The 23498-nt window shown below is 41.9% G+C and overlaps 1 long non-coding RNA gene across 1 annotated transcript; it reads right to left on the reverse strand.

Annotated features, from left to right (window-relative positions):
* Positions 1 to 11983: 11983 nt before the first annotated feature.
* LOC116410296 lies at positions 11984 to 21661 on the reverse strand. Its single transcript, XR_004222249.1, has 3 exons — positions 21077 to 21661; positions 12200 to 12301; positions 11984 to 12078 (listed from the first exon to the last, which is right to left on the reverse strand). It is a non-coding gene; the product is annotated as an uncharacterized LOC116410296 (long non-coding RNA).
* Positions 21662 to 23498: the final 1837 nt, after the last annotated feature.

A 23498-nucleotide genomic window follows, 5' to 3' on the forward strand; every position in this document is an offset into this window, starting at 1 on the left:
GGATGTTCACGCTTCATCGGCTGCTTCGTTATGCCTCTCCTTGTGCAGCGCGACAGGCCCTTTTATAAGGTTGCGCCTGTGGGTGTGACGTCATTACGCACGGGGCGCAACCTTATAAAAGAGACTGTCGCGCAGCGCAAGGAGAGGCATAACGAAGGCGGAGCGCCTATGGGAGGTACTGTGCTAGGGGGCTACTGTGCTAGGGGGCTACTGTGCTAGGGGGCTACTGTGCTAGGGGGCTACTGTGCTAGGGGGCTACTGTGATAGGGGGACACTGTGTATTGGGGGACACTGTGTATTGGGGGGCACTGTGTATTGGGGGCTACTGTGTATAGGGGGCTACTGTGTATAGGGGGCACTGTGTATGGGAGACTACTGTGTATTGGGGGCTACTGTGTATAGGGGGCACTGTGTATGGGAGACTACTGTGTATTGGGGGCTACTGTGTATGGGGGTACTGTGTATTGGGGGGCTACTGTGTATTGGGGACTACTGTGTATTGGATGGTACTGTGTATGGGGGTACTGTGTATTGGGGGCTACTGTGTATTGGGGCACTGTGTATTGGGGGCTACTGTGTATGGGGGGTACTGTGTATAGGGGGAACTGTGTATGGGGGGCACTGTGTATGGGGGGTACTGTGTATGGGAGACTACTGTGTATTGGGGGCTACTGTGTATAGGGGGACACTGTGTATAGGGGGCTACTGTGTATAGGGGGCTACTGTGTATAGGGGGCACTGTGTATGGGGGACACTGTGTATAGGGGGCACTGTGTATGGGGGCACTGTGTATGGGGGGTACTGTGTATGGGAGACTACTGTGTATTGGGGGCTACTGTGTATTGGATGGTACTGTGTATGGGGGTACTGTGTATTGGGGGCTACTGTGTATGGGGGGGCTACTGTGTATGGGGGGGCTACTGTGTATGGGGCGGGCTACTGTGTATGGGGCGGGCTACTGTGTATGGGGCGGGCTACTGTGTATGGGGCGGGCTACTGTGTATGTGGGGGCTACTGTGTATTGGGGCACTGTGTATTGGGGGAAAAACTGGTACATAGTTATAACTCACTTATAACTGACTGCCTTCTCTCTATATTTGTATTTATATGTAGGAGTTGCTATATTGTTTTCCTTAGGTCGTTCAGTATGAGGGTATAGCACATTTTCGTCTGCTCCCGCCATTTCATCTATATAAAAGGGGTATTTTTTTTAAAATGGGGTGTGGTAATTGGGGCGTGACCACAAAAGGGGGCGTGGTCAAAAAAATTTGCCGCGCTGCGCGCGCCAAATCTTCTTCTCCCTCTTTTCATTTTTCAAATGTTGGGAGGTATGGTTATAGTGCCAGGGCCTGAATATCTGCCATCTGTACCCACTGCTCCTCATGGCATATAATGTGCTGGGTTTGTATATAAAGACTGTGTCTCGCTGTATATAATGTGCCTGGGATGTCAGTACCTGCTGCCTCACTTTCTATAAAGCTAACTTAAACACATCTAATGGGGAGGTTAACTTTTAAGTTAACTTGTAGTATGTTATAGAATGGCCTATTCCTAGCAACTTTGCAATTGGTCTTCCTAGTTAATTTTATATAGTTTTTGAATAATTTGCCTTTTGCTTCTGCCTCTTTCCAGCTTTCAAATGAGGGTCACTGACCAAAAAGTATTGCTCTGTGCAGCTACAGTTTTATTTTTCCATGCAGGCCCCTTAACTATTCATATGCCCATCTCTTGTTTAAACCACTACCTGGTATATAAGACCCTAGCAACCAGATAGCTGCTGAAATACCAAATGGAGAGCTGCTGAACAAAAAGCTAAATAACCAAAAAACCATTAAAAATAAAAGAGGACTAATTGCAAATTGTCTCAGAATATCAGTGTCTACATCATATTAAAAGTTAATTTAAAGGTGAACTACCCCTTTAACCTAACTGAACACAAATGTATAGAGAACCCCTAACAGAAGTGCACGTATGAATGCTTTTACATCCTAAGCATTTTAGGGTTGAAAAAATCCCCCCCACCCGCACTTTTGCACAGTATCCCTGGGAGTCAGTTGGGAGGTTATTTTTTTACACCAGCAGTGAATCCACTAAGGGGCACATTTACTAACCCACGAACGGGTCGAAATGAGTCCGATTGCGTTTTTTTCGTAAAGATCGGTATTTTGCGATTTTTTCGTATTTTTTACGAATTTTTCGTTACCAATACGATTTTTGCGTAAAAACGCAAGTTTTTCGTAGCCATTACGAAAGTTGCGTAAAATCTTGCGATTTTTCGTAGCGTTAAAACTTGCGCAAAAAGTTGCGCTTTTTTCGTAGCGTTAAAACTTACGCGAAACTTCGCACCTTTTAAGTTTTAACGCTACGAAAAAGGCGCAACTTTTCGCGTAAGTTTTAACGCTACGGAAAAAGCGCAAGATTTTACGCAACTTTCGTAAAGGCTACGAAAAACTCGCGTTGTTACGCAAAAATCGTATTGGTAACGAAAAATTTGTAAAGATAGATATTGGTCAGATGTCTGGGCTAGCATACACCTACTGGAAAAAGACCCAAACAAATCATGTATGTACGTATGACCAGCTTTACTCTACAATCATGGCTATATGTATGGAACCCTCAGTCGGCAGTTTTGAAAACAGACAGTCTGCCTGAACAGCAAATCTTGCCTATCAGTGCCAGCAGTAGTTGGAAGAAAAAGAAAACCAGAAGGTACAAAGATTAAAGTGTACATGGCTATACAGCCCATGGGCCAATTGGTCAGAAAACCCCAATATGTGCTGTGTTAAAGATGATCTATGTGCAAATATTTTTTTTACACACCTACAATTAAATCTATTTTATAAAAAATGTATATTCTTAATTCGGTGTCTGTTTTGTTATGCTTGTTTATTACATTACACTGCCTCCAAAAAATATACTTTGCAACCTAGGGTGGCATCTTCTTGCAGAGCAATGAGTAATTGCCTTTATGTGTGTAATTGCTTGCCTTTATTAGAACAAATACCTTAAAGGGGCAGTATACTCCTTGCTTAACATGAAATCAATGAATAGAGCTTTTGCCTGTTTTATACAAGAAAAAAAAGCTAGACAGGGAAATTGATGATAGTCCATGTTTGGTCCTTGCGAGGTTTAAAACTAGGTAACCAGTGCTCAGACAAGCAGGAATCCATTGCGCAATAGGAAATATCTGTACACTGGTAAACTACCTAGCTTGCAAGGATCAAACATTTAGCTTCAATAACCCTGTTTAGCGTAAGAAATACGTTAAACAGGGTTATTGAAGTACGAAAAAATATGTTCAGTACAGGTACCATTTACTGAACATGATCATGTTAATCAAGGACAGTACAGCTCCTTTACCAATTTAAGGACCAGAATGCAAGCAGCAGAAAAAGAAACAGATTACTTGATGGCACCCAGCACATACAGGGTTAAGTCAATAAATCTAGTGGCAGAACTGACTTAAGATGATCATACATAGGCCAATATAACTTGGCATCTAGCCCCTTAAGTTAAAGCTGGCCATACAAAGAATGATATGCTCGTTTTGGTGAAGTCACTGCTTTTTGGCCAGATATCGGTCAGGTTGGCCCGCCAGTGTCTCATACATGGGCAAGTAAAAGCTGTTGAATTGGACCAAAGGAGCCAAATCGGCATTTAATACACTGGAAGATATAAGCTGTTGATATAAGTCCTTTAGAATGATTCACCTGCTTATCTGCCGCAGACGGGACTCAACCATCGATATCTGGTCGAAAATCGGGCAGGAATGATTTTCTCATTTGGCTCCTTGATGCAGTGCTCAAGAGAGCAGCTGATAAAAATCCCATTGTGTCAGGATCACATTGGCATGTAGATTGGATCTATACAAGCCTGAAATATGGTCAGAATAAGATTTTACTAATTTGATGGCCCAAGCAAATATTGGCTTATTTGGAGAGGACCACATAGACATGTTGATACAAACTTCGCTCCAACACAGGCCCAAAATAAGATCCTAGTATTGGCCCCGACCAACAATTCGACAACCCTATTTTTCCAACCTTACCCAGCGAGCATATATCTCTAAGTGTATGGCCAGTTTTATATGGCCTTTCTAGCTTTGTTACTCATCAGGCACAGTTGTTATGGAGGCACCGATATGTGACAAAACATATAACAGACACAGGTTATATTTTAATAAATAATGTATTCTTATAAGGATTAATATGGTAAAAAAAAAATTCAGCTAAATAAATGCCTTTCAAGACAGACCACATATGGGCCTGCTTTTAACTTACACAACGGATCAGCTGATGTAACCTTTAATGAATGGCTGTGAAAGAAAGATCCCCAGCACAAATCTCTCTCCTGCAAAATCTGTTGTTCATGTGACAGGCACATGAGCAGAGCATTCTGGTCCAGTAAAACTGTATGTGTGTGAAGAAAAGCTTCCCTGTATTTTTACGCCTCACTGTATTAACTTTGAAATGGATAAATAGCCCATTGTCTTTGGTTTTAAACTGGAAAATTGTAGGAATCCTAGAGGACAGAACACTAGTGTCTTCAGAAGCAGTATTCAAGAGTCCATAGACCATATAGTCACAGATATAATTACTCAAGTAAACCTTCCTCAAGTGGAGTCCAGATATCTTCAGTAATATCCTTCTTGACGGACACTAAAATCATAAAGTCAAGTTTCTATTGATAAAAACAGCCTTTAATATGTGTTGCACTGTGGGATAAACCCTTATTCTGCAACAGGTTTCCTGATCATAACGCCAGTATTATTGCGGTTAAAAAAAAAAAATTTAATCCTGGACTGACGAGACCACAAGAAAAGTGATGAAATGTTTTCTGTGAAAATAAAAACAGGCATGTTCTCAAAGGCCAACTTCAGGCCTAAGTTAAAACTGTTGCTTTCATTAAGAGGGATATGGTGTCTATGTAACCATGCAGAGAACTTAGATCCAAAAAACATTCTTTGATATCCATTCCGTCCAGTTTTGCCCACTGAGTGCCACTCTGTAAACTGATGTTGGCAAAAGGAGAAATATGGCAATAGAATGAAGGACCAATAACAATCTCTAGAACAGATACTTCATGCAAAGGAACAGAGGCAGCAAGAATAAAAAGATATTACTAGTGCCACAAGGTTCTAACATCGCTTGTTCAAACTTTTGTTGAGCACTTTAGTACATGCCCGTCTTAATGTTCTTAAAGCAGAGCTGCTTGCTGGCCAAACGATTTGGGCATTTTAAAATATTGTAGATAGAAGGCTCAGCATAAATCTTAAGGGACCTCAAAAGTGTCACATTTCCAAATGAACTGAAATGAATTAAATAAATCCTGTGATACACATCAGATCCAGTTCGACCATATCTTCTTGACTGCTGCAAATCCTAGAAAGAGCAAGTCTTGGGATCCACTGAAGGGATTGTTTCTTTGCCAGCTACTTGGTAGGAGTAAAGTAGCATGTTTTCATCAATCACCTTAGATTTCCTATTCTTCTGGTGAAAATAACACCTTCATATTCCACTATTCTTGACAGGATAGTTCACAAAGCATCCACTGTCCAGATCTCCTTGCTACCTTACAGCTTCTTGTGGCGTACAGTTCTTTTCATCTGCTCTTCCAGATATAATGTAAACATCATAAACCACTGAAACCAACAAGGAGGTGGCATCCAGGTTAGGTGATAATACATGGTGATCCGGTCAGTAACAATGGCAAGTTAAACACCAGATTTTGATTATTCCTATATTTGTGGTTAAGCTCATTTAAAAAGTACAAAATGAAATTTGAAAAAAGCAGGCTCATTTAAGATGATGAAACATTTTGATAGAATGATAAAAAAAGGTTAAGATGACCACTAAAGCCAGTGGAAAAACACTTTGGTTAGGAAAGTTAAATCATATAAATGAATAAACAAATATTCACTTATTTAGCAATGATGGAGGTTAAGAGCAAAGTGAGCAGAAAGGAGTCATGACACAGTATGAGGTGTGCATTTGCCAACTCAGGGGTTGCATAAAGGCAGTGCAAATCCAAGAATTCACTAAGGTTGGTCTGATACATATGTGCACCCCGCAGTGACCCTTAAAATGAGTGTACTGCCCACTGACTGAGGCCATACCGTCAAGGGGTAACCCCGATATATAGATGGTGCTTTCTGACCGACAGCAATTTGCTATAAAGGCTTTCCCTCAGTATTAGGAAGATGCTTCCTAATAATGACTAATTACTGACATGGCAGGATTATAGCGATAATAAGCAGTTAGGGCAAGGCAGCTGTGATTCTATTAGCATTTATGGCAATTATGTTTACATACCCCTTTCCAAGGGAGGCATCATGCCTAGACTTAAGCTGAAAATATCCAATAACTCCATACAAAGGACAGTAATCAGTTAGGGTCATAGTTTTCCTTTTTATTTCCAATATCAGAACGTATTTCTTTGAAGAAGCAAAAAAAATGGTAAATAAAACTTTTTATTGCAGAATAAACTTCTATTATAAAAATACGACTAACCTTCTATAATTAGGAAGATTCTACAGCAGTGTTTCTTAAATGTTTTCTCAAGTAAGCTGTGGTATGTGCTTTACAACACAAACATTGGTTTAGAACCAGTATACGAGAGGTCGCTTAGTACTTTGCATTGAAGAAGAAAAAAAAATTTCACATTAAAAGCAAAACAGATATCCACCATAAACTGCAACTGTAGAATAAAATCCCATTCTTCAGTAATGACATTACAAACTAAACTCTATGCACAGTAGTTTAAAGGCAAACTCCACCCAAACAGAATTTAGTCTTTGTGAAAAGAGAATGTAACTTCAAGCACCTTTGCAATAAGCATCAATATAAAAATTATGAAAAGACTGCAAATTTTTTATGTAATAATATGGTTTGGAAGTTAGCTAAGCCCCGCCCCCTGTTCCCCTGCTAATCTGGCTGACTACTGGCTGAGACTCAAATAAAATGTTACAGTAGCCGGCTGTCCTCTGCGCACATCCCCCCCAATCCCACAATTCCCTGCATACATGATGTTAATAAGGAACAGTGCAATGCATTGTGGGTTACGTAGTCCCTGCATGCTGTCTGTAAGCTGTGGACAAATTTTTACAATTTGTAACATCAGTGTTTTAGTCCCTCCTCCCCTGCCAGGATTGCAAATGATGCAGAAAGAGAACAATTTTGCGGCTGGATTTCAGCATATAAAAATGTTATGTATTCATACTCTTTGAAGGAACAGGTTACAGTGATAAGTGTATTAGGGGTTTCTGTGTTGAGTGAGGCTCTAACAAATGTTGGTTCGTAAGCTGGAGATCCCCTTTAAAGGACAATAAAAAACAAAATCCCTGGGGGTACTGATCACTAGCTTCAGCCACTGCAGAACAAACCCCTGGACTTTGCATTTAAAAAAAAACCAAACATTTAAAACTGTCAACTCATGCAGAATAAAATGTGACCATTACAACTCTTCTACCCAGTGTTCCCCTAAGCTAAAATGATGGTTTGTACAGGAGTAGGTACTCCTGTACTGTACTGTGCTGTGCTAAGGGCAGTACATTCATTGGTAAGAACATCTAAAACAGTTGCATATGATCTGCAAGGAGGAGGAGCAGTGACCCAGAGTACTAAGTTAGTAATTAAAATCACTAACTAGTTGGCAATATCAACCTATAATCAAAGTACTCAAAATAATTATAAATTAAATAAAAAGTTCTGCCCACTCTTAGTTTAAATCTAATGAACAATTTTCTTATAAATGATCTCATTCCTTCCTCTATCTCTGAATGTTTTTTTTAAGATTATAGGGGAGTTTATTGCGATAAATCTCCTCTATCACGTAATCTCCTGCAAATGCCATCCCACCGGCAATAAAGTGAATCGCCAGTGGGAAAATATATGCATCGCTTAGTTTTTGCAAAGTTGCCAATAGTTTCCTCACAAGGCAACTTCGGAATAAAGTGCAGCGTAGGTTTTCCCACCATCAATTGAATTTATTGACAGCGGGAAAGTATTTGCAGGAGATTAGTCGCTCGCGGTAGAGGATCTCATGTGTCAGCAGCCTAAATCATACGTTTATTATATTCTACTACTTTTAGTTTCATTATTCACAGCAGTCTGCAAAAAAAAAAAAAAAAAATTAAATGTTTGTTTTGCCTATTAAGCAATTTAGAAATGTTTACTTGTGCAACGAGTTGTATAATAGACTTTAAAATACAAGCTAGAGGACTGAACAGACTCTTGTGAGTGAATTTTGTACTCATTTTCTTAATGTTATTAACCTAAAGTCCACAAAGCTAAAAGTCTGACAAAGACAACATGGCCTTTGCAAAACTGGAGCAAAGTAGTGCAAGCACATAATATATGTAATATTTCCTCACACTCATCTTACTTGCCAGTAGGCATTAAGGAGAAATAAAAATGGTCAGTAAAACTTGTGTCAGCAGTTTTACTGCCGTCTTAAGTGTGCAGTACATGACAGGGGATAAAGGAGGCTGCTGCAGTGCAAAGAGTTCAACACTTACCTTTCCTTTTGCACTATGACTTTGTCCACATCTTGTAATGCACATTGCTTTAGGCAAGTGAATAAGTCCAGTGTAAGAATGAGCAGTGAAAAGAAGTCCACAAGTGGCCATGTAAGCAGAGACAATACAAAGATGGACAGGGGGCTACAGGTTTATTTGGGAACATGATTTTAAAATGTCACTGTTTTTCCATCCCAAGCGTAAAAACAAGTGGCAATGTGTGTGTAAAAACCTTTTAGGTCTACTTTAGTCTGCCTTGCAGCATTGGGGTCCAGCTTTTAAATCCAACTAGAGGACAATCTGCAAAAAGTTTGCAAGTTCTCCAACATTCATACATACGGAAACTTGTGTGTGTGTGTATGATAGAGGTTGATGTGCCTAATGTACAATCTTAGTGTAATAGTGAAAATGGGGGCATATATGGGCTGCTAGAAGCTGCCAACTCAGACCCTTCAGACCAAGTTGGCAAACAATGCAACCCCTCAAAAAATAAAAGAGGTGGATGGGAGGAATGCAGTTGCATATAAAATGTTATTTTCAGGAACTAAGATTTTTAAATGTACAGTTATATATTTTGTAATGGTACCATAGGCTCTAACATGCATGCAAATGTTTTACTAGCATCCCTGTCTGTCAAAAAGCCATTGCTTCTGTGTAAACATAACATCTATAATACAATGGATAATCTGCCTTAGTGTTACAGCACTGAATATTTATTTCCTTTCTCTCTCCTTGAATTGCTGCAGGTCTCTGAGCTCTTTCGAGCACAGATGTAAGCTTCCCCCTTTCCTTACCCCCAACTTGCACGTGTGAATAAGGTGCAGAGTGCAGCTACTCGCCATCCAGAAGTGCTCTGCGCATGGGCACTAAGGGTAATGGCTCTTGTACTTCAGTTGAGGGACATCCCAAATGACCCCTAAGAAGCTTGTAATGGTAGCATATAAAAATAAAAGTATCCCACATAAAATAATATGAATATAAAAGACGTCCCCTTGGAGTTTCATGTCCTGTACAAAAGCATTCAGCCAGTGACCTGGTCACAGAACTCCTTGGGTAAGTGCTTTTACTAATGACACAAGGTTGCCAAGTGAGCAGATCTTCTCCTGATATGCCTACCAATGGGCAATATCGGGCTAATCCGGACGTTTGGCCCTAGGGCCAAAATGACCGAATTGAAATGGCAGGTATAGGTGCCGTCGGTTCGGGGACCACATCAACGAGCCAATGCGGTCCCCGATCTAACGGAAAAACCAAACCTTGCCAATCGAGATCTAGCTGATCTCAGGGCAGATGTGGGTCAGGCAGGCCTGTCATTTTGGCCAAACATGGGCAGATAAGCTGCTGAATCGGCAGCTAAAAATGGCCCCTGTATGGCCACCTTAAGACTCTAATTCACAAGGCTCAGCTTTATGAGGCAAGGACAAATACTTTGGCCAACACTGCTCTAAATTATAGGTTACACTTTAGACTGAGGTTTTTATTTTGTATGGAAGTTAAGTTTGTCAGTTAAAAGATTAACAAAAGCAATTGAGAATATGTAAGCCTTATACATCCCAATTTAGCAGCGCTAAAGTAAAGAGACATTCCACCAACACAGTTTTTAATGCAAATCTTTGAGAAATTTTAGCAGTCTTAAGCAGTAATAAAAATTATACTATAAAATCATCAGCATCCCACTAATATAAAAATGAATATATCTTACCAATGTTTCTTAAGTTTTATAGGTGAAAAAGAAAGAAAACACAAGCATATTTCAGATGTAACCTACTAGATAAAGTAAATTGTGAGTTTAAAAGACACTAAATACTGCGCACTGCTGTGCTCATTACTGTAAAATAATAAGGCTAAGCACAAGCATTAGCCCCAGATTTTAATGGTATTTGTGTAAAGAAAGTACAGTTCCCATAAATGATGTATGCATAGCCTACAATCACAGTTTCTTTTAATATTGTATAAAAATATAAAATAGATGTAGCATCCCAAAGAAAATACTATTCACATGGGTGGAGTGGGAAGGTAGAGTATGAGAACCAAAGGGTCCCAATAATGTTGTTCAAATAATGGAAAATATAAAGTGTGCCTAAAAGTTATGAACAAAACCATTTACGCTACACAGGATTAACCAGACATCATAAGCAGCAGAATAACAGAATAACATAGGATGCACACCAAATTCCCAGATTTTCTGCCTCTGTGGTTTTATTATGAGTCGTATAGTTAACTGCATTAATCAAGTATACAAACATGTTTTCAATATTGTGCATACAATCATTTTTAATTGTCTACATTTGCAGTGTAATTCTATGCACCGTAAGCCACACATTTGTCCTGTTCCAAGAATGGTTGCTGCAAATAATAAATTATGCCGATAACATTTCTTTCCTATAATTGTTCTTTTGTAAGTGCATGTTCTATATGTTAAGACCTTAAAAATATTAAAGTATGTTAAAACAAAACCCACCCAGAAACATTTGAACATCATGCCATTTTATTGTTAAGGCTAATAGACTTAGGGGCTGATTTACTAACCCACGAATCCGACCCGAATTGGAAAAGTTCCGACTTGAAAACGAACATTTTGCGACTTTTTCGTATGTTTTTCGATTTTTTCGGCGTCTTTACGAATTTTTCGTTACCAATACGATTTTTGCGTAAAAACGCGAGTTTTTCGTAGCCTTTACGAAAGTTGCGTAAAATCTTGCGATTTTTCCGTAGCGTTAAAACTTAAAAGGTGCGAAGTTTCGCGTAAGTTTTAACGCTACGAAAAAAGCGCAACTTTTTGCGCAAGTTTTAACGCTACGAAAAATCGCAAGATTTTACGCAACTTTCGTAATGGCTATGAAAAACTCGCGTTTTTACGCAAAAATCGTATTGGTAACGAAAAATTCGTAAAGACGCCGAAAAAATCGCAAAAAAAAAGAAAAAATCGCAAAATACCGATCTTTACGAAAAAAATTCAATCGGACTCATTTCGACCCGTTCGTGGGTTAGTAAATCAGCCCCTTAGGATACCATTCAAATTAGTCAGTTGGGGTAAATATAGAGGAAATGAATTACCGGTACTAAATAAACGACACAGGAGGCAATAAATTGACACGACAAATAAATAAAAGTCTAAAGCACTCCATACCATTAAAATGTTTTAATGTTGTTGCAAAAACACTATGCAACAATCATCGCTGCAGTTAAACACCTTAAAAGTCAGCACTTGCAATTTCAGCCCCATAGTTACATAGTTACATAGTTACATAGTTACATAGGGTTGAAAAAAGACCTGTGTCCATCAAGTTCAACCCATCCAAGTAAACCCAGCACACCTAACCCACACCTACCAATCTATACACACATTACAAGGTAAGGAACATTAACTAATATAGTGTCCTACCAGTTATTTCTCGACTCAGACCTAGAATGTGTTTGTGAAATAAAAAAATCAATTAGTAAGAAAAAAAAATGAAAATATTAACCTCTGCTTCAATGTAAAGTTTCCAGAATCTGCCAGAGCTCGGGAACTGGGCAACAAGTCGCTCATATGTCTTCCGTGCTTTGTCTATAGGCTGATTCTAAAATTGAAATAAACAGCATTTACAATATTATGACTGTGTGGGAACATTTTAGAATCTCCTGAATACAGCCACCTTTGGTACTCAAGGGAATACATAATGTAACCCTATGTCACTAAACCTGTGCCTCGCGAATGAAAATGCTCCATGCATCAAGGTCATACGGATTGTCTTCCAATTTCTTTTCCGCTTTCTTCACCTTTTCCGGAACATATTCAGCAGCCTTGTGGGGAGAAAACAGATAACAGGATTATGAACAGAATTACAGGTAATTTGGCTATCCGTGTATCAAGCAGTTTTTTATGCATTTTGCCTGTACCGATTCAGCAATAACATTCAACACATTCCATAAAATTTACTATATAAAAACTACTATATAGTTTAAGTCGCTCTGGATGTGTAATTGTAATATGGCATTCACACATCCAGCACCTTTATGAAAGAGAACCTTCAGTGAACTGAAAGCATACAGTAAGCAGCTTTGCTCAAACACACCCAATACCTTTTATTTAATGTCAGGGCTGCCCAAGAGAAGGACTGCAGGCTGGATATTGCCCCCCACCATGAATTTTTAAGGGGCCCAGTTTTACCCAGGAGTGCACAGAGCAATAATCAACTAATTATAAAACCTCAGAAAGCAAGTGTAGCCAACCAGCAGGCACCAGTCTGACATTTATTTAGGAATAACAATACAACATTGAGAAGCGCTGGGAAAGGCTCTTCTATAAACCCAAACACAACACCCTAAACATGTCTGTAATGCCTGAGTAGTATGTAATCATTACGGCATTATGAGTATTTCTGGTCAGCCAGCTATAAAGTTTTAGGTAGGCAATAACAATAGGATGGTATAGAACTAATAAACTCAAAGATAATGTAACAACAAAGAAAAAAAAAAACTATATGAAGGCACAATCATTAAGTGGTGACTGTCACCTGAACACATGGTCTCTCTGAAGTTGAAAGTCATTGCCCCAAGAGCTTGCAGGTTATATCCTTGACTCCTCCCAGTCCCACCTGCAAGTCTAATAAACCATACACTATATATACAAATGGCCCCACAATATCAGAATTGACTACAAAACGATCAAAGCTGCACGTGGCCCAATATACATCAAAATAGAGAACACGTATTTACATCATGCACAGTGCAGAAGTGCATCGGTGTGTGTAAAAACAATTATTTTAGTGCTGGAGGGATTGGGGAGGCACATATTTCTCTCCCCCAATAAGCCCAATTTTTTTGTGCCCCTCTTTTTCCCTGGGGAGAACACTGCATTACACTGTATTGCTGGCTTGTCTGATATAAGATACAGTCTACTGAAATGTCCCTCTTGCTGGTCTAGGAAACGTCACTGCACTGTATTTCTGCTCTTACTGCATTTACACTGTGCATATTACACCATACTTACTATAAGTCCTTTGCACAACATTACTGGGCTGATGGAGGTAAGAAATACAAAGAGCCAAGTAGAGTAATGCTGCCGGGTCTGTACATGGTATTACACAAAGCTCCCCTGTATTTCTGGCCTGTCTGGTATCATATAAATAAAAATGTGTGGCTTGGAATAAGTGCAGGTAAAAAGAATAAAAGGTGGTGTCTGGATTATTTTTTAAATTCTGTAAAATGACATCATTAGATTTTTACTTTTCATATTTGGAACTTATATGGGTGCACAGCTTACAAATCTCTGCAGCAAGTTTGACAGATTAGGGGAGGTCCCAAAATGCATGATTCTAATTGAGCTCTATATAAACCCAATGACAGCCATGCTACAGACATCCTTAAAGGGATACTGCCATGATTTTTATGGGGTACTTTTTATTTCTAAATTACACTGTTTACATGGGAAATAATTCCCTCTGCCATTTAAACTTTTATTTATATTGGTGTGTAGGCGCCATCTCAATGCATTGTGCCTGAGTCTGAGCTTTCAGAAGGAGCCTGCGCTACACATTAGAACTGCTTTCAGCTAACCTATTGTTTCTCCTACTCCCATGTAACTGGAGGAGTCCCAAGCCGGACTTGAATTTCTTATTATTGAGTGCTAAAAACTCCCCTTGACTAACATTTTGTTAGCCATTTAAAGGGGACCCCTCACCCAGATATAAAAAGCTGTACAATAAAAGTACTTTTCAAATTAAACATGAAAGCCAAATTATGATTTTTTATTAACACATCCATACAAATTATAACTTCATTAATAAATGCCAGATGTCAATCATACATTGTATGCCCCGCCTCTTAGGTACTGTAGATGTCAGGTGACAAAAAACAATTTAATTTCAGCTAGTGGGTCAGTCTTTAGAACATATACAGTATAGTACCTGTGTATAGTACCTGTGGGATGAAAACTGCAGCAAAAGTTCAAAGTTGGTTCTTGGGTAAAGTTTACAGCCTGCAGATTCTTCTTTTTTTAGTCTTCAATTCTGCACTGCCTCCAGTTTGCAAAATCTCCTGATCCCTGTCTGCATCTGCGTCTTGATTGGTCAAAAGATCAGAGCACAGCTAATTTCTGCAGAACCCGGAGAAGATTTGCAGGGCAGTGCAGAAACGGAGCCAGGTTTTTTTTTTTTTTTTTTAAGGTGCCAATGAAGGTTTGGGGAGGCTTAAGGTGGCCACACACATGGCGATCTGACGATGTTTCGTGCGACCATCAGTCGCACGAAACATCGTCAGATCCGCCACACACCGTCAGGGCTGAAACAGCAGGTAAGGAGGTAGAAACAATAGGATTTCTACCTCCTTCTGCCGATTCAGCCCTGCCGGCAGATTTTGGTCAGGCGCCTTCTATGGCGCCCGATCAAAATTTTCTAACCTGGCCGATCGGCGAGTCGGCCGATATCAGCAGCTTCCTGCAATATCGGTCAACTCGCCGACATGTCATACACGCACCGAATATCGTACGAAACGAGATTTCGTACGATAGTATTGGTGCGTGTATGGCCAGCTTTAGCCTCTAGCCTTATTGAAAATCCGCCTATGCTTGTTATAGTAGGAACCTTGTTTCCATTGCCTTCATACTGATATGGCTATGTAGCCACAGCCATAGTGCCGCCAATTACGGCCCCAGTTCTACATCCCATGAATACACACGGACCCCTCTCCCCAGCAACACTGGTGCCTATAGGCAAAAGTCAGAAGTTAAAGAGACAGTAAGTAACTGTGCATGGGGCCGCTGCCAGAGGGGGATATACACATATACATATAAATACACACAGGCAGAGTTACTATATGGCACACAGAGCTGTGCCTCGGCTTCTCTCCGCCTGCGCTTTCTCTGATGCCCGATGCCTAGTTGCCCTTTTTCACGCCAATATCTGCCCCATGTATCTGCACCCAGGCCGACGCAGTGCCAGTGTGTTTTTTAAAATGAAAAAATCCAGTGCCCGATACAGAGCAAAGCATGGCGAGGAGAAAAACTGGGTCTGACTGGGGGGCCAAGACATTGGGGTACTCGTCTGGTGGGCCCTGGCCCACGTGGGGGGACTGGTTTGGGGAAAAGGTTTTTCATCTGCCAAGATACACAGTGGCACAGGGGGGTGAGGGTTTAGCAATGGAAATGATGAGAAGTAGTTAAAATAATCAAATTAAGTTATTCCGCTAAGGGGCCGCATCCTTATATGCCTCCATGGCACTCTATAGGTTAATTCCCCTTCGCAGCTCTAGAGACATAAAATACCTCAGGTTCCCCTCAGTGCTACATTAACAGAAACCTTATTTATTATTATTATTTATTCCCAGTTATTTATATAGCGCCGACACATTTCCGCTGTGTTTTACAGAGATTATTCATCATTCACATCTGTTCCTGCCCAGAGAAGCTTACAATCTAAGGTCCCTATCACATTCACACACACTACGGTCATTATGCCTGTATGTTTTTCGGAAGCCTGATTGGTTGAATGATTATTCAATAAAACAATGAGTTTTATTATTCAATAAAACAATTAATGGTTAAATTCCCAGCACAATGCCACTGCCGGTATCATAACAGCATGAAATTGTGCCCTGGGTATAAGATCGCCCGCGGTTTTTAATAAACTGATTTTGGCCCCTTGGCAACGTCTGCTAAATATATAATGACTGGCACACTGGCAGCTAAAAATACATTCATGTATATGGGTCTCACCTACTCACCGGGGGCACATTCTCCTTCTAAGAGCCAACGTGTCGCCCTCTGTGAGGGATCAGCTATGGCCTCTTCTTTCATTTAAATAGAAGGAAATATCAGCTCATAGAAGGGGAAATTGTTCCCCACTAGCGACACTAATTGTCTTACCTCCTACCCCGTCCGGTGAACCTCTTCTTTAAAAAGGGCACCATCCCAAGGTACTACTCTTCTGCTGAGTGGGCCACTGCCATCTTGTTCCTGGCTGTCGGGTGTCCTCTTTCCAGGGCACAATCACGGGCAATACAGAACATATGCCATGTGTGAACTCAAGCAGGAGACAACTGGGAGCCAGGGAGAAGATGGTGGTTGTCCCCTTCATGGCAGGTGTCCGACTCCCTGGAATAAGATACATGCCCAGGTGGCTGAGCAGTATAGTGAGAACCAGTGAGCCCAAACTGGCCATGTAGGGACGGTACTTACTGCTCTTACACCAAGCGATGGAACCAAATGGGCCACAGCCCTATCCACTGATTAGATATTATATAGGGTGCATTGCCAGTGTGTGTGGCCATTGTCAATGACCAATGTGTAGCACACTATTATGTGTAGGAGATAGCTCCCAGCACTATTTCTACACACAAGCACCCATCCCAGTAGAACGTTTCTATGCCCAGAAAGAGATATTGCCGTGTCGAGAACCTGAAACACCACAACATCAGCACCCCCACCCACATACCATTTATTTCTAATGACTGACAGATGTCTTTGTAAAGGACATGTATGACTACAATAATAATGTTAGAAGCTCCCTGTTAGCCCACTCTACAGTCTAGGTTGGTGATTTTCTGAAATCTGCCCACCTTTGAGGTCCAAAATATGGTCAGGTCCCCATTAAATGGAAGACATTGCTGTATGGGTCATTCCCTCATAATTCCCAGACTATCTAGAACAGCAAGTGAGTGTTCATTTCAGTTCTTACCCTAAGTGACCGTCAAACTGGGCTTCCAGGAGTATCTACAGTAGATGAGCAACTAGATATTCTACCCACATCTCACCTTCAAACAGGTCTTCTCCAGCCAGGGCCATATATTTTATATAGGCACCCAAGGTGCATATACAGAAAAAAATGCAATATTTAAAAATCCCTGTGCCTGCCACACTTTTGGATAAATACGGAACCATTCATCTCATTTATTCATTCATGGTGGGTTTATGGAGGTGGAGGGTAAGTAGCCCTCTCCTATGTGCCCTGCATATGTGCCGAATGCGTAGGTGAGGGGGGGGGATGGACCAGGACTGCACCTAGGACCCAGTTGGCACCCCCAGCATTGCCCCCAGTCACTACTCAGCGCCACAGCTCCAACTAACATTCTCCATAGTTTGCATCAGGATTGCTAAGTATTATTTTTGACCACTAGAGGTGCTGTTTCATGGGAAAACTTCAGCTACAGATCTTGCATTCAGTGCAGACACCCTGCAACTTGCGTGTTTTACAAGTGCCCCTAAACTGTCAAGTAATCACTTTGTTCTGTGTCAGTGTGTAAAACCCAAAGTGTTGAAACAGCGGTACAGAACCAACCTGTAGCCAATCAGAGCATTGGAATAGTGAGGATACAAATGGTAACAGAGTCAAATACAATACAAAGCGCCACTGTGTTGAAACCAATGGAAAATGTCCCATAAACCAAAAGGAGAATAATTCCCCTCTTAACTCTCTGAATAATTTGAGTCAATATATTCTACACTGACATTAACTCTTTCCACTTATCACCTTTATCAATGAAAGCAAGATCTGATAGGATGGGCCGAGCCAGTTCAGCCAGTGGCACCAATCATTGCCTATGGGAAACGGACTAATCCATTCAGTTGTGCTCAGACCTGTCTGGCTCTAATAGCCAATGTAGCCACAACCAGTGGAGTTGTAAGTGGCCAAAGATGACTACTGCCCATTGAGAAAAAAAACCCATACCCCCCCAGGAAGTTCCTTTCTGCCCTACCCCAAAACCAACCTTGTCTCTCCATTCTGGGCAGAGGCCGATATGGGAATTACAGGCAGCAGCAGGACAAACAGAGCCATTAGTGCCGGCTCTTATCATTGTATCTGTGAGTCTCTTAAATAAATCAGGTGCCAGAATATACAATACACAAGCAAAGCAAAGGGGGGGGGGGGGCACAAGCCCCTATATGTGTATTTATATTGCCATTCTTTAGGTTTAGGAGCAAATAGGAATAAAACAACCAATTCCGATAAGTTTATTCTCTCACTGAATAATGCCTGCTATATATAAAGAATAGATCCCATCAATAAAGCCCTATAAGCCCCTCCTGGGGGGGTTCTGCTCTGCAATGGGTTTTAGCATGGAAGGTCCCACAGCACAGACACTGCGCACAGGAGACGCTACACATATAGTGAATATGCCCCATATATACAGCCTAGGGACAGGCATTCTCATCATATAGCAAGAAGGGGTGGGAACTTTATTATTACGGGGGGGTACGTTGGTTGATGAAAACGGGGAAAAAGCTGAAATTTTGAACTCTTATTTTTCATCTGTCTATACATCTGAGGAGCCAGATAATGAAGGCTTCCCTTGTAATATGCCCAGTGCTAGTAATTTAGCTACTGACGCATGGGTCACTCGGGAGGAAATTCAAAAGAGACTTGAACATGTAAAGGTAAACAAAGGTCCAGGGCCGGATGGGATTCATCCCAGGGTATTAAATGAGCTGAGCGCTGTGATTGCCAAACCTCTTCACTTAATTTTTCAGGATTCATTGAGGTCTGGCATGGTGCCAAGAGACTGGCGGATTGCTAATGTGGTGCCGTTATTTAAAAAGGGATCCCGTTCTCAGCCTGAAAACTATAGGCCTGTTAGTCTGACATCAGTAGTAGGAAAACTTTTGGAAGGGGTAATAAGGGATAGGGTACTTGAATACATTGCAGTTCACAATACTATTAGTTTGTGCCAGCATGGTTTTATGCGTAACAGATCTTGCCAGACTAATTTAGTTGCCTTTTATGAGGAGGTGAGTAGGAACCTTGATGCTGGAATGGCAGTTGATGTCATCTACTTGGACTTTGCTAAAGCGTTTGATACAGTACCTCACAGAAGGTTAATGATCAAATTAAGGAATATTGGCCTAGAACATAATATTTGTAATTGGATAGAGAACTGGCTGAAGGATAGAGTACAAAGAGTGGTTGTAAATGGAACATTTTCTAATTGGACCAGTGTGGTTAGTGGAGTACCGCAGGGGTCAGTCCTTGGGCCTTTGCTGTTTAACTTGTTTATTAATGACCTGGAGGTGGGCATAGACAGTATTGTTTCTATTTTTGCTGATGACACTAAATTGTGCAAAACTATAAGTTCCATGCAGGATGCTGCCGCTTTGCAGAGCGATTTGACAAAATTAGATAACTGGGCAGCAAACTGGAAAATGAGGTTCAATGTTGATAAGTGCAAAGTTATGCACTTTGGTAGAAATAATATAAACGCAAACTATCTACTGAATGGTAGTGTGTTGGGGGTATCCTTAATGGAGAAGGATCTAGGGGTTTTTGTTGATAACAAGTTGTCTAATTCCAGGCAGTGTCATTCTGTGGCTACTAAAGCAAATAAAGTGCTGTCTTGTATAAAAAAGGGCATTGACTCAAGGGATGAGAACATAATTTTGCCCCTTTATAGGTCCCTGGTAAGGCCTCACCTTGAGTATGCAGTGCAGTTTTGGGCTCCAGTCCTTAAGAAGGATATTAATGAGCTGGAGAGAGTGCAGAGACGTGCAACTAAACTGGTTAAGGGGATGGAAGATTTAAACTATGAGGTGAGACTGTCGAGGTTGGGGTTGTTTTCTCTGGAAAAGAGGCGCTTGCGAGGGGACATGATTACTCTGTACAAGTACATTAGAGGGGATTATAGGAAGTTGGGGGATGTTCTTTTTTCCCATAAAAACAATCAACGCACCAGAGGTCACCCCTTTAGATTAGAGGAACGGAGCTTCCATTTGAAGCAGCGTAGGTGGTTTTTCACGGTGAGGGCAGTGAGGTTATGGAATGCCCTTCCTAGTGATGTGGTAATGGCAGATTCTGTTAATGCCTTTAAGAGGGGCCTGGATGAGTTCTTGATCAATCAGAATATCCAAGGCTATTGTGATACTAATATCTACAGTTAGTACTAGTGGTTGTATTTATAGTTTATGTATGTGAGTATAGATTGGTAGGTGTGGGTTAGGTGTGCTGGGTTTACTTGGATGGGTTGAACTTGATGGACACAGGTCTTTTTTCAACCCTATGTAACTATGTAACTATGTAACTATATATAAGGGACTATTCTATTGGGCCAATACTCACACTGGCACCCTGCACATAGCCACTCATGCCCTGCACTGGCACATACTGTATATATTCAACACATAATGGCAATTTTAACTCTGTACGTGCAGTTTGACTTAACCCCATCAGTGCTGTGCAGTGGTTACACATGCTTGCAAATAAATGCCTACTAAGAAGGTACAACACAGTGGTGCCAGGGCTGGCATACAATAAGGGCACAGTGCAGGCACAACCCCCAAGCTTGCACCATTCAGATCTGCCCAATCTGTGTCTAATTGCCAGCTGCTGTTGTACTACAATTCCCAGCATCCCCCATCAGCCTATGGTGGGAGTTGTGGTTTAACATCAGGAGGTAGCACACCATTGGGGATAAGGAGACAAAAGCATTTGGTGGGAGAAACAGAAGCCCCTGGATGGGGGTAGAGGGGCAGCAGCCAGGCTAAGGGGGGGTAACTGGGATATGCCTGTATCGGTGTATGGGGCAGATAGGGGAATGCTGCAATATGACAAGACTACACAGGTACATTAGGGCCCCCATTAGTGCCAGTCTTACCTTCCATGGCCCGTACGGGCATCTGCAGAGCTGCCATCACAGCCACAAAGAGGAGCAGCGATGCCCACCTTGCCCATGGCATTGCAGCTGTCGGGCACCCCTGCCAGCCTCTGCCTATGCACCCAATGCACCGCCCCTCATCTCCCACAGTCCCCGCCGGAGCCATCAGTGGGGGGATCGCACATCTACCCCAGGGGATCCAACCCCTCTGGGTCACAGCTCCAGAACGTTGCGACTCATTGGCAGTCAGGTTGCCGGCCCCCCGGGAGATCCTCCGCTGCAGCGTTAGGGGCACATACTGCCGGCTTGGCACTGGCTCAGGTGGGGACAGGTCGGCCCAGGTAGGGTTGGCTTGGCCGGCTGGAGGTGGGATCGATCGCTCACCGTTTGCTGTTGCTTTGGGGATGAAACTGTCATTGCAGCCTAGAGACGGCTTTTCATTGAGAAAGGGATCACGTCGCAGGCAGGAAAATGTGAGGACACCGAACGTCTGGGGAAGGGAGACACCTAGTGGCGGAATAGTGCAAGTGCATAGCCGGGCGCAATAGGGTAGCGGAATGCAAATATTAGAACAGATGTGAATCTATAGGAGCGTAAAGGGTCATGGGAGTCTATAGGAGCGTAAAGGGTCATGGGAGTCTATAGGAGCGTAAAGGGTCATGGGAGTCTATAGGAGCGTAAAGGGTCATGGGAGTCTATAGGAGCGTAAAGGGTCATGGGAGTCTATAGGAGCGTAAAGGGTCATGGGAGTCTGTAGGAGCGTAAAGGGTCATGGGAGTCTATAGGAGCGCAGAGGTTCATGGGAGACTATTGGAGCGCAGAGGGTCATGGGAGTCTATAGGAGCGCAGAGGTTCATGGGAGACTATTGGAGCGCAGAGGTTCATGGGAGACTATAGCACCATAGAGGTTCATACACATCCCTGCCCCAAAGAACAACCTGATGCTGTCTCACTTGTGTTACTGATGTTGATGCTGGCAATTCCCACTCACATACACCTGTATGTAACTCTGCGCTGTTGCAAAGCTATAATGCCAGTCTGGGTGAGTTCCTGACTCTCCTAACTGCCCCTTTAATATCACTTTGACTGTCACATCCATGGCACATGGCACCAGTAGCACCAGACTGGGCCAAATTTAATATCAATTCTAATATGAGGAGTTTGTGTGGCCTGTACAAAGAGATGCCATAACACTATACCAGCATGGGTATTCCTTGGTATTCCCCCCCCCCCCCCGCTTATTTAGTTCCAGCTGCCTGAAGGGATGAAGGAGATAAGGCAGAACCAGAAGAGACCACCAGAAGGCGGCTGGGGGGTATCCCTGCCCCTGAATGTTGTTTAAACTTGCCCTTCTCCCCTCCCGCCAGTATTGCTTTGGTTTGATCCAGCAGGAATCCCCCCTACTGACTGTATAACGTTACTCCCCCTGCTGGAAGGAGGGAAGTTCTGAGATGGGGGGGTCGGCCGGGAAACTGAATACAAAGGCCCATAGCAATAATATCAGCCCGATGAGTTCCATTTCCCAATATCCTCATTTAATTCCATGTTTGGGCCAATAATAAACTCAGTCCCCCAACTCCTGTCTCCTGTACCTTTTATTGTGTTGGGTTGGGAACCCCCAAATACTGTCCCACTTCCATGGATTCCTATTCTTAGCGCCCCCTATTTTCTAAACGCTACTCCTCCTACAGTTTTAGGGGTACAACACCCAAACTCCCCACACTTCTTCGCCCTATAGCAGAGCAGGTTGTTTGTGTGTTTCTAAGGGATCCCGCCCCCGTCTTCTTGGGGAGCCTCTCCGAACCCCCCAATTATCCCATTGACTCTGACAGGGAAGATTTTTAAACTGCTGCCACACTTACAGCTTTGAAGCTACAAACTTGAATCACATAGTCATGGGGTCCGTCTGAATGAAAATATAATGATTGTTGGATGTCCAAAAGTGGGCAGAGCTGTGAACAACCAATCAGGTTTTACCTAATGACTTTCAATGGGGAAATCCAACCTGCTGCCATTCTCACAGTATTAACCCCAGGGTCCCCAAACTTTTCACAGTTGGACACTAGACTGCAGACTTTCATTGGTTTACATTTAAACTGCTGCTATTCTTTAGATATTAATACTAAGGATTCTTAATAAATCATTGATTGTTTTTTTAATCAAATAACTTTCAGGAGTTTATGTGAGTTTCCAAAAACACCGGTTAGTAAATGCCCCCCCATAGTTTCTCGGGTGTCTCAGCAAAGCAAAACTCCAGTCCCCCCTCCCTGTTCCCCCAACCTTTCCCTGTCTCTCTAATAAGCAAACAGAGCCGCTCAATGTCACACAACAATGGAACGTTTATTGTATAAATGTGCCTCTTTACAAAAAGAGAAAAGATTTAATATTTTTGTCAGTCCTCTGTTTGAAGGGCAACATCTAT

Source organism: Xenopus tropicalis, chromosome 4 (assembly GCF_000004195.4).
Source record: "Xenopus tropicalis strain Nigerian chromosome 4, UCB_Xtro_10.0, whole genome shotgun sequence".
Taxonomy (NCBI): Eukaryota; Metazoa; Chordata; class Amphibia; order Anura; family Pipidae; genus Xenopus; species Xenopus tropicalis.